We start from the raw sequence: 16,773 nt of genomic DNA, 5'->3' as shown, positions 1-16,773 counted from the left end.
TTTATTTGTACTTGGAAAGAAAGACGAAGTCCTGACTTTAATCCTCAATGTCTGCCAGTTGTTTAACTTCTTGGCTTCCATTGCAACATCCTGGTCAAGATGGTCACCATTCAGATGGTCTTAGGTCATTAGCCCTAAGTGCTCTCTCCATCTGAATTAGACTCCAGACATGCTCTCAACTCCCGCCTGGATTTCAAACCCTTTATAATGCAACTCCCCTTAAAGCTTCAATCTGAAATTCTTAGTTTTTCACTGTCCTATTTATGTCCCTTATATGCCTTAGCTCATTAACAAGTCCAATTAAAGAAGCACATACTTAGTGCTGGGTACGATACTGAAAAAATTTTTTAATTGCTGTCTTTTTTTTTCTCATAACATGTTATTATGGGCTGAATTGTATCTCCCCCACCCTAAACTCATATGTTGAAATCCCAAACCCCAGTACCTCAGAATGTAACTGTATTTGGAGATAAGGTCTTTAAAGAGGTATTGGGTTGGCCAAAAAGTTCATTTGGGTTTTCTAGTAACATCTTATGGAAAAACTCAAATGAACTTTTTGGCCAACCCAATAGTTAAGCTAAAATGAGGCTGTTAGGATGAGGCTTTAATCGAATATAACTGTTGTCCTTACAACAAAAAGGAGAGACACAGGGATGGGTGGCCATTGAGAAAAGGCCATGTGAGGACAGCCCATCTACAAACCCAGGAAAGAGCCTTCAGGAGGAACCAACCCTGCTGACACCTTGATCTTAGACTTCCAGCCTCCAGAACCGTGAGAAAACAAATTTCTGTTGTTAAAGCCACTCAGGCTGTGGTATTTTGTTATGGCAGCCCTTGCAAACTAATACACATGTATATCTAGTAGGTATCAAAAGGAATTGGTAACATTGTAAAAAACACCAATTTGCTCTGAAGTTAAATTCATAATCCAGAAAACATAAGAGCAGATATAAAAATGGATTTTGAAGAACCACCCCCCTTCAAGTCCCTTTCCCTGCCTCTCTAAATCTAACTCAGTCCACCTATTATCACCATGAACGTTCTCTGCTGTTCTGGGTGACTCTAGCTCCCTCCTCTGGACCTCTTGAATACCTAGTTTCTAGTCCAGTGGAAAGAAATATATTTAAAATCAGAACCTTGTTCTTATTCTGAACCCAATATTTAAAACAAATATCAGTACACCTGTCTATTGTAGCTGGCATTAAGGGAAGGAAGATAGCCCTCCTTTGCCTGCTCACTCCATCCAGCAGTCCTCGTTCCCTTCTTCCATATTCACAGTGACACAGTGACACCTGGGACACCATCACATGAGACATGGGTTTAAAACCCCATACACTCAAAAATCAGCTCCTACATTAGAATGGCATACAATGAACTGAACAGCCAGCATAGGGGTATGAATTTTAAATTTCTTGCTAAATGAATTTGAAGCCCATAATTTTTCTGAATTAAATAAGAAACCCTCCACCCAGTCTGCGAATCTATGAACAGGAGCTACCTGTGGAGCAGGGCTCTACTTGAAGTTGGTATGGTTTTGGCTTCATGACTAACCCATACGTGGGTGTCAGGTCAAGCTTGGCTCCTGGGCACTTCTCCAGCTTGAGCTGCTGCAGAACTGTGGTGATGAAAATGAATATCTCATTTCGTGCAACATCTTCTCCGAGACACTTCCGGATTCCCATTCCAAAAGTCAACACTTTCTCAACAAACTTCTATTCCGTTCCATGTTTTCACTTAGAAATCTCTCAGGTCTGAATAAATTGGGATTATCCCAAATAGTTCTGTATAAAATAGACAAAAATAAAAAATTTTAAAGGAATCATTTTATCACTTTTACCTTTGTTGCCAACTTTTCCATAACAATTTTGTTTTGCATAAAGTGTTTTGTTCAAGTTCAGAACATCCTTTATAAATTATATATATATGTATATAGTTATGGAGCTATGTAATTATATAATTATTACAGATATATATGTCATTCTTTCCTTTAATATGTTGACAGGTTTAGTTATCATAAAAATTTAATACAGTTATTTTTCACTAAAATGACTTCTGGTTCATTAAATAGTGAATAAAATACATGAAATGTATTTAATTTTTTTATTATCTTAAATGAATAATTCCACAAAATTCTCATTAGAATATTCCAAAATTGTGGTATAAATAAAAGGTAATAAATATTCAGTCTCCTTTGCTTTAAGTAAAATAAGCAGGAATGATGACACTGAGACACACCTCTCACTCAGGTGCTCTCTCACTATGTTTAGGAAATAGCCTTCAAACATCATCACAAGGAGGAGCCAGGTCTCCTGAAAGCAGCCCTGATTGGGGGGGTTGCCCACAGTTCCCAAACTGTTGTGCATTTGGTTCTCTCTCCTCCCTCCACCTTTTTTTTGTTACAGGCACCACATCTGGCTCATCTACGACAACTAATGTTTGTGAGTTGTCTACATCTTAAGCCATACATCAGGGACTCACTTGACTTCATAAAGAACTGGGTCTCTTTGCCTATAGATGTCACCCTCTGTCTAGGAGAAAAATTTGTTTTCTCTCTGCACCAGAGGTCACGGACCTGGGGACTTACAAGTCATACTCAGTCCTCCAAGAAACTTCGTTTTGCTCTCATAATCTTTTAAAAATAGTTAATTGTTGCTAACATTTAAAAATCAGAAGATTCCACATGAAAATCTACATTTTCACTTTCTTTTTTTTATAACTGAAAGAGCTGATAACAGTGGGACAACGCCTTGCTCGCCAACAGTTTACTGGGTTGAATTAGATGCAGCAGATGACCTCTTGCCACTGCTTCAACAAAGTACAATTCTTTCATTTTTGGTATTTTCCACTGCTCAGTGGGTGCTTGAGTTTGTGACCTTTTAGATTCAACATGAATAATTTTCCCATAATATCAAGTCTTGAATTACATACTCATTTACTTAAACAAGTGCCTCCATGCAAATAGTATTTCTTTACTAGCACCTGTGTTAACTCAGTTTGTTTGATCATTACTCAATATTCAATATAATCACAAGTTCTTAGGATACTAGAACACTTGGGATACTTGGGGTTGTACCAACTGAAAATAAATGCCATTCAATTTACACTGACTGTATTTCTTCTTATAATGGATTTTAAAGTGCTTAGGTTTATCCAATATGATCACTGGGTGGAGAATGGATCTATCAATCTCTCTGACAATAAATGTTCCAGTGGGACGGTCTATGCAGTGTATTCTACCATTTTGCTAGTTACAGAGATTGTGAAGGTGCTGTTAGGTACACAGGATAATCACCTCCCTCCCTAAGAGCCTGGAGCCTAAGCCATCGGTCAGATGAGATGTTGGGTGAAGACGGAGAAGCTGTACAGAGTACTGTACATACAACCGGCTGAGCGTATAAGAATGCCATCTTGGGAATTCCTTGGTGGTCCAGTGGTTAGGACTTGGCGCTTTCACTGCTGAGGCCCAGGTTTGATCCCTGGTTGGGAACTAAGATCCCGCAAGCCGCGCGGTAGCCAAAGGGGGGGAAAAGAAAAGATTGCAATCTTTACCAGTTTACTGGCGACATCAAGCCCTCACCACATGGAGCATATAATTTCCATTAAACAAGATTTACATATTAAACAGGATTTACACTGGATGTGAGTCCTGCTTCTCTTACCTGCTGAACATGTGATCTTAAGTAGTTTGTTCAATCTGGCTGAAAGTTTCTTCATCAGTAAAATTGGGGTCATGCTAGCACCACTATATAGGATTACTGTTGAGGTCAGAGGAGATACATCTGAGCTTTTTGTGCCCAGCACGCAGTGGGAGTCTATAAAGATTAACTGTTCTCATCCTTATGCCCACCAGTGCCATCACCACTCATCACCCTCACTTTTCACTGCCTGAGGTACCTTAGGCTCAGACTGCCCTTCTGTAGTTGATACGGGCAAGCCTCTAGTTGCATTTTATTCACAAATATTTACTGAGTGCCTACTATGTGCCAGGCACTGATCTAGGGACTGGGGTTGAGGAAAAAGCAAACAAACAAAAAGGGAGAGAAGAAAAATATCCCTGCTTGGTGGCTTACACTCCAGTGGGGGGTTTCAGGCTGCTTTTCAAATATCGGCTGGTCATACACATGCAGAGGGTGAGCCCACGAAGTCCTTGGCTCACACCTCCCCCAGTGAGCCCACTTTTGAAATTCGATTTACCTTGAATGAATCTGTATTAAGATTTCCTCCTTCCTATTATCTGTGAGGAAAGAAAACTGAATTTCTTTCCAACTTCTTTCAAGAGAAACAGAGGGAATGAAGTTTGGTTAAGAAGAATGTAAATTTTTCCCAGATTAATAAATAGCAAACAAACAACCAAGCAAATGTTATCTCAGGAAATAATTTTGGTGGCTTACTCATCATGATTTACTTGATACATGTTAATAAAGGTGCAGTTTTTCCTGGGAATGAAATAACCATTCAGAGTAGTATCTGATGTAGTACCGTAGGAAAGAGAAAGGCAGCATTACAACGCATCCTGTAAATTCAAATAACCCATCCCTAAGCTGCCTCCCATGATGCATGGACTATTTTTTGTTAATGTTATTTTTTTACTGCAATAATGATGTGACATCTTTATAAATCTCCCTTTGTTCATTAATTGATATATCTTCTACCTATTGTCAAATCACTAATTTATTCTTTTTCTTGTATTTGTTAAACATATTGAGCACCTAATATATTGAAGGCATTGCTATGAGCTAAAATCTCTAGAAAATTATCTCAATATTTCTATGACAGAGTTGGTCATAAGTAGACACATCCGATTACAACCCGAAACTATTAAGGACATTATAAAGCATTTTCTTTGTACCCCATGTGTTTTTGGCTTCTATTAGTAGATTAGAAAAACAAAACATAACATCATTTAGTACTTGATGGGAGGAACTAGGAATTGGAATGGAATTGGAACTAGGAAATCTGAACTCTAGATACTGTTCTCAGTGAGATGTTGGGCAAATCTCATATCTACTCTATGGTTTCATTTCCTAGCTGTGAAATGATATTGGTTGTATTGGATGGTCCCTAAGTTGCCTCTAGAACAAGTATTCTGTTTTTCTAGTCCCATACTCAGACTTCATTATGTATACTGTACATCTTTCCCCTTTATACCTCTGTAATTATGCACGGTTTAGATGAAGTCATGTTATGTTTCCATATGGCACTCCCTAACTTCTGAGATGGCCCTCACACTCACTTCTCCCCAGAGAAGCAGTGACATTTCAATGTGATGAGTTTGAGAACAGTCACTGGACACGTTTGTCTTAGCCACTTCTGGGTTCTCTCTTCTGATTAGCCAACCTACAGAGAAGGTAATACATCTCAGCTATAGTTATTAATGGGCTGAGCTGAGGAGCAGGTGTCGTACTACCAGAGAAGACTCTGCTGTTGTCCAACTTTGCCAGAGTCCGAGTGGAGAAGTATGTCTAATTCAGGTAAAAAGTATGAGTAAGCCTCCTTGGTCTAGCTCTAAGCCAAACTGTGCAAACTAGCTCTGATCATTAAAAAAGTTAATATTTGAAACTCTCTCTGACCTACTTTCATCTTGCAGCTGGTACTGAACTTCGGCAAATAATATGGGTATTATTCATCGGGTGCCCTCAAAACCCAACAAAGGAGAAGGTCAAAAAAGGGATGGAGCCATTTGTTGGAAGGATTACCGGCTCAAGGTATAGCCACTTGCCTTTCTCAGTACATTCCTGCCCACACTCCCTCTGTGGATTCAGCTGCTCAAATTCTCCTCTGCATAAAAACCACATGCTCCCACTCTATGGAAACCTAGCATGTAAAATTTGATTTCACTAATATTAAACTATGAGTGACTATATATTCTAAAGAAGGACTCAATATATAAATTCATTCATTGTAGGGTCTCTCTCTCTAAATACATACTTCTGAAACTGCATATATAAAAATGCCTTACCACGTAACTTTTAAAGAGCATACATGTGATAAATATTTATTAGGGTACTGTTTGGTCTTTTGTGTATGTGTGTACATACGTTACATATAATAGCAAAACTTTTGCCCCTTTTACCTAAGATTCTTCCATTTATCTTTTTAAAATTCATTTCATTTTAACCCATTTTCTGCTCTTTAACCCCTTGTCCTTTTAAAAGGAAAATGGTAAACATCCAAGTGGAGAACAGATTAATCCCAAACAACATATTAATATATAAGATGCCTTTTATGTTTGTGCCAAAATTCTTGGTTTATATCACACTACTCTCATTGGCCAATGCCCCTGATCTTTTTAGTTGATATATTAGTTTATTTCTTCACTTCTAATAATATAATGAATACCTATTTCCTAAAATATATTTCTCCCTATTAGTGAGGCTCTCAGATGTGTTTTCAGGATCCCAAAGATTATGATCACTTTCATTTCATCCCAAATCATGCCTGTAAACTTGGCAGGTCTCTCTGTTCCTGATTTCTTAGTAAAGCTTGTAGGTCGTACTCTTTTATGAAGCACTCAAAGTCACCTTACGGAAGCCTTTGGGACAGAAGAGCCGCATATTTAAATGTAGGATGCTTTTTATAAACTTAAGTTAAAGATGAAGTCTACTTCAACCAGAAAGGGGATCTGAAGGAAAGGGATCACAGTGAATAGATAGCATCATGTGTGAATATGGAGAGCAAACAAGAGCAAAATACAGGGGACTGAGTGTCTCACTGTCTGGGCTTGACTCTGCTCAGCTAGTGGTCTGGCCCTTGGAGATACCTGAGCTGAGGCACTGCATTCTGCTCTGCCGATTACCACATGGCGTGAGAGACATTCCCCCTCCTTCACTATATAAAGATGGGAAGAGAAAAAGCACGGATAATTTAATTTTTTATTTTAATTGTGTGGAATGGAAACAGTTCAAACTACCTGAACTTTGGTTGTTCACAAACATATTTAATAAAGCCTATCTACTTAGTCTGTACTTGCATGCATTTGGGATCTGGAGAGTCTGGCATAAGGTTCAGTAAACTTTCAAATATCTATAAACGTAGACCCTGTTTAATCTGTTTGTGGCAACTAGCTTCCTCGGTCTACTGTTCAGCAAAATTCTTAGCTACTGAAAATGAAGCCATATCACATTAGCAGGCGGCTAACGCTACTCGTAAGGGGAAGTTAAGTGAGTTTGTACAACGCTTAATAGCCAAACATATATTATGGTTGGATTATCAATTGTTCCAAATTTCCATATCCTTCTCTCCCCTTAATTTTTAAATATAAGATGAAAGTTAATGGCATCATAGTTTAGTTATAAAAAATATTCACAAAATTTGCCTTGCTCTATGTTAAAATTTCATTAAAGGTTTCAAAAGAAAATAAAAGGATTTAAAATAATATTAAAATAACATTAACATACTATAGATTTTAAAGCACTTAAAGTATTCAGTCTAATGCCTGAGGTTCCTCACTCCTCCCCACACCACCTGTGGGATAGTTGTTGTCCCAAAGGAGCACCATATCCTTACCAAAGAAGAATAGTAAAAGGAAGAAAGGAGGCACATCTGAATATTTCATTTATGAAAGCTTCTGTGTAGGGTAAAATTTTTCCTGTCTTCAAACCTGGTTGATTTCATCTCAATGTTTCCATCTGGGTAAAAAAAGGTTTTTTAAAAAATTTAATTTAAAAATGAAAATGTATTCTTATAAGAATTATACTTTTCATCTGAAAGCGTGTTACCAATTTCTTCTTGAATTTTGGCTTGAATTTCTGGATAGAGTATCAAATAAAGAAAGCTCCAATATAGACATGTTGATATTGCTTCAAACTCTGAAAGAAAAAAGAGAGAAAAAGTGTCTTGGAAAAAAGTATTAGCAAAATTGGATCCTCAATTTACTTTGTATTTGAATACTAAGAATCCAGGGAAAATAATCGAAATATGACTACCAATTAATAATACAATTATTATCCATTAAGGTTTATTTCAAAGTATAGGCTTAACCTCTTACTCATTAGAGCAGTCACTACCAATAAGCAGAAAACAGCAAATGTTGATGAGAAGGTGGAAAAATTGGAACTCTAATGCATTGCTGGTAGAAATGTAAAATGGTGCAGTCACTATGGAAAACAATATAAAGGGTCCTCAAAATACTTAAAAAAGAATTACCAAGTGATCCATTAATTCAAAAGAGCTGAAAGCATGGATTTAAAAAGATATACGTACCACCATGTTCATGGTAGCATTATTCACAATAGCCACGAGGTGGAAACAACCCACATGTACATCGATGGATGAATGGATAAACAAAATGTGGTATATGCATGCAATGGAATATTATGCAGCCTTAAAAAGAAGGAGATCCTGTCACTTCCTACAATGTGGATGAACCTCAAGGACATTATGCTATATGAAACAAACCAGTCACAAAAGGGAAAATACTGTCTGATTTCATTCATATAAGGTATCTAAAGTAGTCAAAATCGTAAAAACATAAATTAGAAAGGTAGTTGCCTAGGGCTGGGAGTACAGAGGTGGGCAAATTGGGGTTTAATGGGCATAGAGTTATAGTTTTGCAAGATGAAAAAGTTCTAAAGATCTGTTATACAACAATGTGAATATACACAACACTACTGAATTGTACATGTGAAAATGTTTAATGTAGTAAATTTAATGTTATGTGTTTGCAACCACAAGAAAAAATAAAATAAAAAAGTTTTAAATATATAGGTATTATCTATAAGGCAAATGAAAACACTGGAAATATTTCACTACAAAATAAACCATTGTTATAATAATAATGGCTATGATCTATGTATAATAATAATTAATACCATAAATCATACATAGCTATTGAATGCTTTTTCTGTTCTCTGCTCATTTTATTGAAGAGAAAACTGTGTGTGCCTCAAGGACATTATGGACCTTGCTCAAGGTGACAACTCAGAAGAGACAGAGTCAGGACTTAAACGTGGACTTATCTGGCTTCAAGGCCATAAGTTTGTATAAGTGCATAATGGAAGGTTGAGTACATTCAATTTTTTTAAATACTGATTTTTACTGTACTTGCTTTGTTTTAAAATTCATCCTTTAAACAAGGTATCTTCATTTTTGATATTATCTATACCTTGGCAAGATGTTTTTCATTATTGAAAATAAAAGCCAGAAACTCTATGTAAAACTTCATCTTTTTCTCAAGGATGACTTTACATCAAAGGATGTGATCAGTTCTTGAAAACGTAACACTCAGAAATACCACATTAAACAGATTTTTTAGGCTGTTTTAATTATAAATTCAACTCAATGATGACCTAATGCCAAAATTAATAACGCTATTTGTGTTTTCTACTAAATCTTATAATCTAGTAGCAAAAATTAGTGTTTAAATCAATATATCTTATTTCTAGGTTTTCAAGATGATGATGAAAATGTCAACAATGATGACTACTCCAAATATTGATCACTTGATTGCATGGTTATTTGAAATGGGGGCTGTAATTAGTCTCGCTTTAGAGATGAGAAACATGCAGCACAGAGATGGTTAAATATTTTACCAGGACCACACAAGAGACAAAGCTAGTACCCTAATTCAAGTCTGTGGTTCCACAGCATTGGGACTTAAGGATTTGTTTGTTCTCTAAACAACTTGCATCACAACATGTGCAAGAAATGCACCCAAATGTAGCTTCAGAGCAAAGTAAAATCCTTCCCAATCATCCCTTCTCAAGACTTGGTTTTACATTTTTTGAATAGGGCAATCTCTTACAGTGAGCCGGTAGATTCAACAGTTCTCATGCCACAAAATTTCTAACATGACTTCACAGTGCAAGGAATTATCCTAAAAGTGAGTTGTCCAAATGCAGTTGCCAACAATGGTGTTTGTAGTAATGTGCAGTACGGTGTGAGAATATGGACTTCTATCCAGAATATATTGACTCTATTCACTATCAAAAGAGAAACAAAACAAGCCATGAATGCTGCACGAAAGACACTGATTTTGCACATTGTAGAGCCATGGACAATATATCCAAGACCTAGGACTTTTATTAGGTGACCCAGAAATTCTGCTTCTTAACATAAGACTATAATGAAAAAGGAGGCAAAACTGATGCACAAAGATGGTAATTAGCACTGGCGAGATGTTCAATATCTGTATTACTGAGACAGCAGACTGGTAAAATGTAGGGAGTACTGGCCATGGAGTACTATGCAACCATTAGAAGCAGTAAATTAGAAATACACCTGACAACTGTGATTGAACCTTAAAAGTATAGGGCTTCATGAAAAAAGTTAGAAATAAGTTGAGATGTAAATAACAATGGTAATTTACATATATTAAAATTCACGATAATATTAGAATACATGCTAATACATGAAAATATAAAGCCCATTTTATAAGAATACATGAAACAAAAAAACAGCACTTAAACAGATTAAGAGTAAATGTCAATGGGTTGGGAAAGGGACTGAGAGTGGGATGTAGTGATCAAAGTTGTAAATGGCCGATATCAAAAGAGGGAAAGACTCTACAATGTAAACAGTAGAAAACAGAAAATTGCAATTAATCTTGATTCACCTTAAATATTGATAATTACTTTCACATACCAGCTCCAAAGAGGTCATTCACAGTGCCTATGATTTCATCGTCATTTAAGGTGGCTGTTTTGGTAGCAGCATATTTGTTGTGGCATGTATTAATCAGAGCATCAGTGATATCTTGGCTATAGTCCTGAGGATATAAACCTTAACATGATTAGTCATCCCTACCTACCTTCTACAGCATATATGACTCTCATGCAAGAAAAGCCATATTACCATGTACTTGAAATGAACCCAATTAACTTAGGAATATAAAGAATATAGGTAGATCATTTTAAACCTTGCCACCAGTTTTGCTTGTTAATGCTCAATCTTAAGGCAATGCTCAATCTTAAAAGAATGTAGAATAGAAAACCAAGGTACCAAACTCAAATTTCTTCTTGAAAGTTTTTTTTCAATCAATAAAGAGTATACCTATGTCTGGAAGCACACTTAGAAAAATCAGAGGTTAACTTATTACAGAGAAATTGCTAAGCAATAAATACAATAAGAGGTTTTCAAACCTACTGTAAGGATTTTACTATAATCACCATGAAGAGGAAGTGGGGCTAGAGTAGGTTAGGGAGTAGGAAGAGAAATTTATGAATTTCACAAACTCTTTTATTTACTGTATCTGATCTAGAATTCCCTGCTGGTACCCTGAAACACATTGTTTTCTGCCTCTTCCTTCTAATCGGAGGGGACTTAAGTCCTCACATCTCTTCATTTGCTCAATTACTCACATTTTCATGTTTTGTTTTTTTCCCCGATGCCCTCCTCTCAGCAAATTGGTCCCCAAGAACTAGGATTCTTTCTAGTACATACGTACTTCAAGAGAGAAATTTACTCTTTTGTGGACCATCAAATTGGGCCAAAAACATATCAATGGCCTCATAAGAAGGTTCACTTCTGTCACATGGATAACATTTCTACATGTGTTATGACCTCAAAGTTCATTTCTTCATAGGAAAGAAACTCAAGTAGGATATGAGGGTAAATTGGAAGGTTCCTATAGAATATTCTTTATAATTATTCAAAACACTTTCTGAAAAAAATATGCTGATAATTTTAAGACCCGATAGTTTCAGATGAAAAATTAGAGAAGCAAAATTATTGGGTCATTTCTTCAGGAAGCTCACTACATGTTAGTCATCATTTATCAGCCAATTACAGATTCATAATTCAAGTATGTGCCTTATCAGCACACTAGGGAAATTTCTGAGGTCTCAAAAAATTCAAAGCTCTTCTTATGGTCCCTACATGAGAACTAAGTAATACTGCCCTATAATCGCTCTGATTGGACCTCACATTTACCAATAGTTTGGGTAAGATTCATTATGGAAAAATTACAGTGAAAGAACCAAGGTAGTACATAAAGTTGTCTGAGTTCTTAATGCATCTCACCCTCTTTTTTTTTTTTTTTTTTCACTTCTCACCAAATCCCCAGTCCTGGCATGAATTTAAACCCTTACCTTATCATATGTTGTAAGATGATCTTGTACATGTAGAGCAATAAACTGATTCAGGGCCTGATAAAACTCCCGGGGAGAATTTATAATTCGCAGTGGAAGGTAGCAGAAACACAGTATGAAATCGGCAGGATTAGCAGCGCTGGAGGCCTTGAGTAAGTCATCATTTTCTTTACCTATTCTAAGAAACTCCTCATCACTGTGGTCACATCTCTTGCCAAAACAAAGGGCACAGACAATGTTGGCCACCACACACGAAATAGCACCTCTGGGGTCAAAGCTGCCATTCTTGGAAGTCAACTCTGCAGAGACTTTTACCAGCTCAGAAACTTTCTCAGTGACATGTTTCTCAAGTAAGCAAGAGCAGGTGGAGGAGTTTGTTTCTGCTTTAGAAAATGTTGTAAAGCATTGGAAGCAGTTTTCTTATGAAGCTTCCAGCTCTCTCCATAATTGACCGAAAACGTAAGACTCTTTCCTTCTGCCAGGAAAGAAAATGTATGCATGTTAGGTCGGCCTGCAAAATGCTCTCCATCTTTGAGTAGTACTTGTTTCACCATTTCCATCCCATTCACCACAAGGACAGGCACCATGCCAAGTCTGATGAGAAAGACATTTCCGTATTTCTTCCTCATCTCCACGAATGTAAGGTAAGGATGGTCTCCAAGCTGAAGAAGATTTCCTATGATGGGGAAGGACCATGGGCCAGGAGGAGACACCCGCTTTCTCCCTTTGCTCCTTAGCGCTCTTACAAAAACAAAAACCATCCCCCAAATTATGAGAGAAGTGGTCACCTCTCCAGGGGTGATTGCCATGCCGAATATCATTTTCAGGAATAAAACACCTAAAATAGAAAAATGTAACCCTTATTTTTGCCATTCTAAGCATAGACTAAGAGTAGTCTTTCTCCATGTAAACATTTAGAAGAAAAGTACAGACCCTTTGTATTTAGTTAACAGCTATTATTAAACAATGCACCAAGAGGGTAAAATTAAATTCTTGTAAAATGCACTGTACCTTTATCTCAATTCTATTATTTTCATGATTCTAACCACCAGACCAAATGCTTTCATGTCAGTTGTTGACACCATAGACAGAAGAAGAGGACAACTCAACGTAGAAAGCAGCCTGGGAGGTGGGAAAGGGATTGAGGCTATGGAAGCTGAGTTCACACTCATTAGCTGGGGGGTTCATCCTGTCACTTAATCTAAGTGCATGCCAGCTGTCTCATCTAAGTGTCCTACCTAACAGAATTAATCATACACTCTTTCAGCAAATATTTATTGAACACCCCAATGTTAGGCACTAAAAATACAAAACAAAATTTCATAGACTAATCAGGAAACTAGATAAACAAAAATAAGATTACAAAGTGAAAAGTGTATAGAGAACTGTGAATAGAGTGGTCTGTCATTGTTTGAGGATGAAATGAAATCATTATTAAAAAGTACTTGGTGAATTACAAGCCATTTAGTGGATACCTAGTTGGCTGACTGCCTAGTCTGTTCTTGAACTTCTCGGCCTGCTTGTAAAAGTGACTTTCTGAAGCAGTTCTACTGTTTTGAAACCTGCCCACATAGTCATGGATGATTGGTCCAAGGATAAGCCCTTGACCCAGGATGAACCTTCCTTAGGAATATGGAATTAGGGCTGTGAAAGTCCATCTTCTCATTGGGCAGCTAGATCTATAAGATATAAATCTGAAAATATGATTTGGGGACCTTTCACCTACCAGGAGGACCTAAGAAACTGTGAAAGCACGTCTGAAAAATAAATAAAGTAGAAAGGAAAAGAAACAGACAGAGAGAGACCTCATGACCTTGCATTCACTGCTTCTAGTACTTTCATGAGATCTTGTCCTCGGATTGAATTCTTTCCTGCTTAAACTAGCTAAAATTGGTTTCTGTTACTTGAAACCAAGAGAGTCCTACCCACCCCTGCAAAACAACATTTAATACACATGAGGAATATTTTTGTTAGCTATTACATTTTATAGTAACTATAGAGAGAATACAAAACTTTTTCTCCCTTGAAAGAATACAACTAAATTTCACACTTCTCTAATTACTTCCTGAGACAAGTTAACATTGGTGGGCAGTATACTCATTTGCCAGTGTAAATATCCAGTTCTTTTTGAGTTTTTGAGTAGGCCAACACTTGATTTCATATATATATATATATATATATATATATATATATATATATATATATATATATATATATATATACACATACATACTGGGAAGCATTCTTACAAGCAGCAATGAATTAATTTGTTTTCCAGTTCAGAAGAAAATGATAGGGTGGTAAAAAGCACTACACTTATGTTCTACTTTTAAAAAGCACCAAGGATCAAAGAAATGTGTATCTTATTGCCCCTACTCTGAATATGCAAGAAAACCCTTGTCACCTATTTTAGTCGATTGTTTCACCTTTCCAAGTTCACAGATAAAATGTGGCTAATTACACCAACTTGGTTGGCACTGTTTTCTAAGGAATTAACTTTGGAGTTAAAAGTGAAAGATCAACTTGTTTTTATAGGGGGAAAATTGTGCATTTAAACTAAAAAGAAAAACTGAGTCCCTAATCAATGCAACAGCTACAATTTTCAAAACTTCCCTTTTCTCTCAGTTCAGGAAGAAAACAGTGAGAAAATCATTGCACTGCGGCTTTGCATCATATTGATTTTGCAAAACCTCTCTTGCTTCTATGACCATTTATTGCTCTCTTACCAGGTGCCAGATCCAGAACTAAGCACTAAATCCACACTCTCAAAGCTCATACCTCTATGAGGTAATGTACCATCCTGTTACGGGGAGGCTTCGCGAGATAAAATCATTTTCCTCATTTATTTCCCATGGTTTTTGAGCTTAATAATGAATCACCAATTACTTCTAGCACTTGCCTTTTCATAAAATTCCATTTCTCTTGGGCATTCACCAAACTTCCAATTTGACAAATGCACATTGACAATTATCAGAGGCGTTTCCAAAGCAGACAACTAAATAGATGAGGAGTGGGTGTGGCTAGAAGTAGGTGTGGTTTGACTCCCACAAAGATGACTGGGTTTCCCCGCCTACCTCTTTCCCTATTTAGTTGTGGGAACTCTATTAAATTATAGTGTCTTTTGGCCTCAGTTTTCTCATCTGAAAAATGGTCCCTCCAGACTAGTAGACTTCGAAGGCCAGCTCCAGACTTCAGTAATCAAAGTTAGAAGGAAAAAGTGGGCAGAAGCCTGAGTGTGATGTCCAGGGTTAATTGCCTGGCTATATTGTGTTGCCAGAGTTTCCAGAGCAGTTAGCAGTTCCACAAATGTAAGTAACTGTGTGATCACCCTGGATTCTTTTTCAACTTGGGCCCTTCTAGTCTGTAATTAAATTCTCTTTGGCAGTTTACCAGACCCAGGCGCACTGCCAACTTTCCCAGCAACTTTCTTGGAAAGCTCTGAAGGCAAATTCTGTTCCCGTTGTTTTGGAGTGAACTAGGGCTGAAACAGGGCATACAGCCCCCTAAGGTGGGCTGCTGCGTCATCAGAAATTCAAGGTGAACCCTTAAGAGAAGAACCAGGTGAAAAAAGCACAAGTAGATTGAAGGTTTTTGTTTTGGTTCTCAAACCTAGACACACACATCAGACCTCCCTCGGAAGCTGTGAAACCATTGCAATACCCACATCCCAAACGGACCAGTTATCCAAATCTCTAGGGGTGGATGCATGTTAAAAAGCTCCTCAATATGACTAAGGGCCATTCCAAGTTGAGGACCTTTTTGGGGAGAAAACAATCTGCTATGAGATCAACAAATCCATTCAGCCAAATTACAATGAAGCTTGGAAGGCTCACCCGTGCCCAGAAATCTTGCAGTCAGTGTGAGGAATCTGGCGGAGGGATCTAACGGCAGAGAAGGTTTTCTAGAAAGTTGCGTGCATCCTAGGAAACAGGAAGCTGTGGTCACAGCAGCAGCAGGCCTGGGGAAAGGCTGGGAGAGAACATTCTGGGAATAGAGAATGAGGGGTGGAATTTGGACCTGTGTGGGGAGGAGTTTGGAGCTGGATTAGGGTATTTGAGAGCTAGAAAGAGGAATGGAGAGGCCTCTGCAGCCAGAATTGGGCCCTGGAAGCTGGGAAATTCCAGCGTGAGTGGAGCGAGAGGGACCACATCTGGAGCTAGGCGTGCGAAGAAGACTGTAGGATGGAAATTGATCTCGGAAAAAAGCAGGGCGGGAAAGGGAGGATGCAAAGATTAATCCTTTTAAAATTGCTGGTGACAAGCAGAATTAGGGTCGAAAGATATGTAGCAAGGAAGCAAAGAGCAAGAAGGAAAAAGCCGATGGTGCAGAGAGATATTGCTTTGCTGTGAATTTCAGGAAACCAGGGACATGCGCGCGGCCCTCTGGGCAGCCAAGCACAGCGGTGGGAAGATGGACGAAATAAAAAATCCAGGAAACTCCAGGTAAACAAAAGGTTACCTTTTGTCAGGGGGCTTTGGTAGCTTCTCGGGAGTCTTCATCAACTGGACAGATTTGTATTTCCACAACTAGAGCAGTTAACTTCTGAGTATGATATTCATAGCTTTGATTTGAGACAATATTCTTACCTGCGTCAAGGCACTTTTGTTTGACCTGTGTAAACACCAATTTTTCTGCCTCTACAGCGTGTGAAGTCTAGTTTTCTACCTGTTATTAGGGAAATGACGGGTGGTTTGGTGACATCATCCTTTTAAGGTGTCTAAGTTATTACATAATAAACTTTTCTTTA

The 16,773-nt window shown here is 37.6% G+C and overlaps 1 pseudogene; it reads right to left on the bottom strand.

Annotated features, from left to right (window-relative positions):
• Positions 1-1,415: 1,415 nt before the first annotated feature.
• On the bottom strand, positions 1,416-15,922 carry LOC118896374 (annotated as a pseudogene).
• Positions 15,923-16,773: the final 851 nt, after the last annotated feature.

Source organism: Balaenoptera musculus, chromosome 6 (genome assembly GCF_009873245.2).
Source record: "Balaenoptera musculus isolate JJ_BM4_2016_0621 chromosome 6, mBalMus1.pri.v3, whole genome shotgun sequence".
Classification (NCBI taxonomy): domain Eukaryota; kingdom Metazoa; phylum Chordata; class Mammalia; order Artiodactyla; family Balaenopteridae; genus Balaenoptera; species Balaenoptera musculus.
The sequence above is the reverse complement of the archived record's forward strand: the minus strand, read 5'-3'. Positions and strand labels throughout refer to the sequence as shown.